This window comes from Chanodichthys erythropterus, chromosome 11 (genome assembly GCF_024489055.1).
Source record: "Chanodichthys erythropterus isolate Z2021 chromosome 11, ASM2448905v1, whole genome shotgun sequence".
In the NCBI taxonomy this organism is placed as follows: Eukaryota; Metazoa; Chordata; class Actinopteri; order Cypriniformes; family Xenocyprididae; genus Chanodichthys; species Chanodichthys erythropterus.
This window is the reverse complement of record NC_090231.1, coordinates 49,534,754-49,540,753: the sequence shown is the minus strand read 5'-3', so window position 1 is coordinate 49,540,753 and position 6,000 is coordinate 49,534,754.

Here is a 6,000-nt window from a genome sequence, read left to right as displayed (position 1 = left end):
AGTATAGTATTTATTTGGATGTTTACATTTGATTCTGAATGAGTTTCAGGCTATGCTCTGTGGCTAACGGGCTAATGCTACACTGTTGGAGAGATTTATAAAGAATGAAGTTGTGTTTATGCATTATACAGACCGCAAGTGTTTAAAAATGAAAATAGCGACGGCTCTTGTCTCCGTGAATACAGTAAGAAACGATGGTAACTTGGTACCACATTTAACAGTACATGCCTTTGAACATTTGCTGGCATATGCAAATATTGGGGGCGTACACCCCGACTGTTACGTAACAGTCGTGTTATGTTGAGATTCGCCTGTTCTCTGGAGGTCTTTTAAACAAATGAGATTTATATAAGAAGGAGGAAACAATGGAGTTTGTGACTCACTGTATGTCATTTCCATGTACTGAACACTTGCTATTCAACTATGCAGAGGAAAATTCAATTTTTAATTCTAGGGCACCTTTAATATTTTCCCAAACCATTTTTTGTTAAAGGTACATGCTCTTTATGCGCACATAACAACATCAAAGAGCGATAATTTATTCCTAGAGCACACGCTAGTGATTGAATAAAACCAAGACAAAGATATGGGTTTAATATTGATTCTTTATTAAATTGTTTTTGAATTGTGTCTAACCCGGGGTTCCGCCTGGATCCGTGACTGCAGCATGGAACAAAGGCCTATTATTAAAAGAGCGCGGCATTTCCTCATGTCCTTTATATATCCTTTGCTGGGAATTATGGGAAACATAGTTTTTTTGTTACCATATGGGTTTGGGATTGTTTGTTTATTTAAATGTATTTTTGTAAAGTTTATTTGTGTTTTTTCATTGTTTTATGGTAAATGTAATTTCATGTTTATGGAGTTTATTTTTATATATTGTTAATAATAATAATAATAATAATAATTGTTATATATTGTATATAAATAGTTTTTTTTCTTTAAGGTTTGATTTACTGAATTAAGACCCCCTGTAATTACAAAGTGGTTTAGTCTGCCCTGTTAAAAGGGTGGAATTTTCTATGGTTGAGTCAGTTCTGGTGAGGGATCCCTTGAGAAACATCTGAGGCCCAACTCTGTTGATTTGTAATTTTTACTTACTTACTTATTTAGATGAGTCTGTCACCATTTTATCACATTGGTTGTTGTATGTATCACGGCAATTCAGAAATTAAATGTCAGGTGAGTGGCTAAAAGGTTAATTCTGTATCACGTTTACAAAGTATCATTTACAAGCCCTCACTATCTTCCTCCAAGTCCACACTTTAGTGACATAATGGCACTTTGGCTGAATCCCAAATGGCACACTTCTATGCACTTTCGGTCTTGTGGACTTACAATGGTTGCCACGTGTGCATGTCCGTTAAAGGGATAGTTCACCCAAAAATGAAAATTTGATGTTTATCTGCTTACCCCCAGGGCATCCAAGATGTAGGTGACTTTGTTTCTTCAATAGAACACAAATTATGATTTTTAACTCCAACCGTTGCCATCTGTCAGTCATATAATGCGTATCAATGGGAAGTCCATCTATAAGAGTCAAAAAAACATGACAGACAAATGCAAATTAAACCCTGCGGCTCGTGATTACACATTGATGTCCTAAGACACAAAACGATCTGTTTTTTCAAGAAAACAAACAGTATTTATATAATTTTTTACCTCTAAAACACCACTATGTCCAACTGCGTTCAGCATCCGGTTAGTGAGGTCAAAAAACGCGTTCTGATGAAAAATCATCATTTGTGTTCTACTGAAGAAACAAAGTCACCTACATCTTGGATGCGCTGGGGGTAAGCAGATAAACATACAATTTTCATTTTTGGGTGAACTATCCCTTTAAGCCCACGAGACCGTAGTGTGTCCCATTCAACATTTTAGGTTTCAGAAGGCTGCTATGTGCCCTCGATGTGCTCTTCAGCTGAACCCACAAGTTTGTGAGCTACGTAGAGGACTTTACCCAGCAGTCAAAGCAGCATTACGTCATGAAAGTGCGGACTCAGAGGAAGAAAACAAGTGCTTAGGGTGCCATTTGGGATTCAGCCTTTGACTGTCGGGTAGAAATCTGCTGCAGAGCTGGCTTCAGTGCGGGCTCGGCTAAAGTGCATACAGAGGGCACATATTCGATGTGAAGGGGCCGCTCGCAAGTACTCTTCTGAAACCTAAAATAACAAATGGGGCACCCTACGGTCTTGTGGACTTAATAGACATGCGCACCCTGTGGCCATTGTAAGTCCACAAGACCACAAGTGCACATGAAAGCAGTGTCCCAAATCAGAGGCTGCACCCTTCGAAGGACTCAGACTTCAGAGGCTGCATTCTACAAAGGCCACAAAGGTCGAACCGAGTGTTGTTAAATGTTTGTACTGGACTTTTTTGAAAGTTATATTAAACTGTCTGAAAACTAAACAGGGTTCACAAACTGTCTAAATGTGTTTACCATGGTCCATTTCTGTATATAATATGTAAACTAGGCTATAATCACATCTTAGTAAGATATAATTCAACACTTGAACTGCTTTAAAGGAACACTCTATTTGTTTTGAAAATAGGCTCATTTTCTAACTCCCCTAGAGTTAAACAGTTGAGTTTTACCGTTTTTTGAATCCATTCAGCCGATCTCTGGGTCTGGCAGTACCACTTTTTACCGACGGAAAATGAAATTTTCTAGGCCGATTTTGAATTTTGGTGTTGTTAAATGGACTTTTTTGAAAGTTATATTAAACTGTCTTAAAACAAAACAGCGATCACAAACTGTCTAAATGGGTTTACCATGGTCCATTTCTCTATATAATATAATCTACTATGGGTGTAACGGTAGCTACACGTATTCGTACCGAACCATTTCTGTACGGGCTTTCGTTCGGTGCACGTGTGTAGTGTACCGAAGCATTACATTGCAACATTGTAGCCTAACCACCAATAATCACAATAAGCTCTGCGTTTTGTTACTTTCGATGAGAAACAAAGTATCATCCTTCAAATTCTGTTCACGAAATCATGTTTTGACGCTCTTTGATGCGGCATGACAGATCACTGTATAGGTGCCTCAGTTCAAACCGGCAGCGCGAGCGCGGAGCGCGATCATCTCTTCCTCTTTAATACTAGTTACAGAATGAAAGAACATCTGAAGGTATGTTGAAAGATACAGTACAACTTACTGAAACGGTCATATCTCTTGTAATCGCTCAATCAGTGTTTCAACGGCGGAAAGACATCAATGAAAGCTTGTAAACAATATGTCATGTAGCATTTACCTCAGAAAAGTCATCAGTCCTCCACAGCTTGTTAGTTCGCCAGAGAAATGAACTCTTTCTCTTAATATATGCACTGTATTAGCCTATATATTCATTATATTTTACTTAACCTTTCAGTGATGTCTTAATTATTTAATGTATGTTTATATAAATCTGTCAAGAAAATGACAACCACTGCGTAGAAATGATTATAGCCTATTTCAACAACGAATTGGAGTAAAAACATTTAGAAGTTAATGCAAAAACTGCTTTAGGTGCAGCTTACATATTTGCATACAATTTGTTATTTGAGTGTTGATTATTATATCTAAAAATAAAAAGTGATTGAATTTAGGCTAATAGTTTGGGCTCAGTTGTTAACCTTTAATATTATAGCATAATGTTCAAGTAAGGGCTCCCTACATAGTTTATAGCATTAGGAAATATATATTTTTTATCCTTAAGAAACTTTAGTTATAATTTAATTTAATATATTTAAAGAAAAAAAAAACAAACAAAAAAAAAAAACACAATTTGTTCAGTAAACCACTGTTTAATTAAAAAAAAAGCAATTTTATGTGTAGTTTTCTCCCCACCTGCTGTACTGAAAAACGTACGGAACCGTGAGTTTTGTGTACCGTTACACCCCTATAAACTACATATAATCACATCTTAGTAAGATATGAATCAACATTTGAACTGCTTAAAAGTTTTTTTTATTATTATTTTAACATTTGTATCATTAGATATTTAAGTAAGCTGAAACCCAATACTTATGTTTGTCATTCAGCAATTTCTCTCAAAAAAAATCCTGTCCTCACTGGAGCACAATGAATTCTGGGGTAGGCAAGGTTGTGGAAGGGTCCACGAAGGATGCATTTGGGGACCGCATTTGAAGGACCCTTCGAATTGGGACAGCCTGTTACGCAATCTGCCTTTTAACATGGCCTTCGAAGTAGGCAGCCTCTGAATTTGGACACATTTGGACTACGTCACAAAAGTGTGGCTACGGAGGAAGATTGCGAGGGGTTAGGGTTCCAAGTTTGTTGGTGGAGGTAGCTGAAATGAAAACAAAAGTTTCTAAGCAGTTGTACACACCAATTCAGAATAGGTCTAGACAGATTTTAGCCTAATAATGATACTTCACTTAATGGCCAATTTCACATATATTTTGTGTATTTAAAAAAAAATACAAAACACTGTATTTGAATTTAAATGCCCCCACACACACTGTATTTGGTATTTTATTTTGATCCATTTCAACTGAGGTATTTTGTATTTTTAATTTAAATACATATTCATGTATTTATACCAATCTCTGATCTCACACTCAGCCTAACAAAAGCAGACGTGAAATAAAAAGACACCTCAACTATAACAAATAACGGCACAGCATGCTTGTCACTGGGGCAGTACCCTAAGGTACAAAGGTATGTACTTTTAAAGTACTAATATGTACCTTTAAGGTACTAATGTGCACCATTTAGGGGTAAGTAGATGTACCTTTTCACTTTTGTAATTTAGGGTACTGCCCCAGTGATAACCTTTTTTTCTGACAGAGAGAGAAACAATATCATTCACTTTCACAACAAAATTTTCCCCAGCAAATGAACGATAATAAAATTGACAGATGATCAGAATCCATCCTGCTTTCAAACCTCGAGCAGCAGAGGACATAACTGAAGTGTGCACTTGGAATGTATCTATCGTTTTTGGTGTGAACGGGCTGTGTACCAGATGAGCCAAGTTTACTACTTATGCAATGCCAAACATATGGAGCTGGTTTATGTGATGCAAACGTCAAAATGAATTGAGTAAAAAGAGGGGATGCTGCAACTGATTTCAGGAGACCTCAGAATTATGTTGAGAAATTTGGCGTTAAAATCTCACTTTTAACATATCTGAGGCCTACATGCTGGATATTCAGATTTATTTTTCTTTAATAATATTAAAGGGTAATGTAGAAATATCTGAGCAAGCGTAAAGCTGTCTTTATACTGAATCTCACTTTCAAAATAGCCTACTGTAAAACGTCAACAAGGCCAAGCAGATCAAGCACAGACTTCTTCAAGAAGAAGGAAAGAAAGAAAGAAAGAAAGAAAGAAAGAAAGAAAGAAAGAAAGAAAGAGAAAATAGCAAAAATTTGATGTCACTTTTTGCTTTACCGAAAACATCTTTTGTTTATTACCATAATAAATGGATTTGTATGTGTTCTCATACTGTGACAGGTAGCACAATTCCCCTCTGTGTCTGAACAAAAAACTCAATGCAACCCTGCAGGTAATCTCAGATCTCAGCTGGCTCTTTTATGAATGCGAGCCGTAATAATGAGGATTAAAGATTGAGGCATGTTTGCTGGTGTAAAAGCTCATTTGAGAGTCAGCGGGCCAGTAAGACGATGCACTCTTTAAAATACTGTAAGCTAATAACACGTTCTGTTGTGTGAGAGGCTTTTCAGTGCGACGGAGAGAAGTATATTGAGTATTTCTTTTGCACTGCTAGGGGGAGCTCTAGTCTTTTCATTGGAGTCTATCCACCTTGCTTCTCGACGCAGAGTTGCCAGATTTTCTTAGTAGTGAATGTAATCGTCATTTGAATCCTCTTGAAGAAGAGCGCAAGACTGCGAGTGTGTGTGTGTGTGTGTGTGTGTGTTTTTTTTTTTAATGATTTAAAAAGAAAATGGACATGATGATGGTCGTCGTATTTTTATTTAATAACATTCGTTACCTTTTACAAATCATGAGCATGAATCAAGGGTTTAATT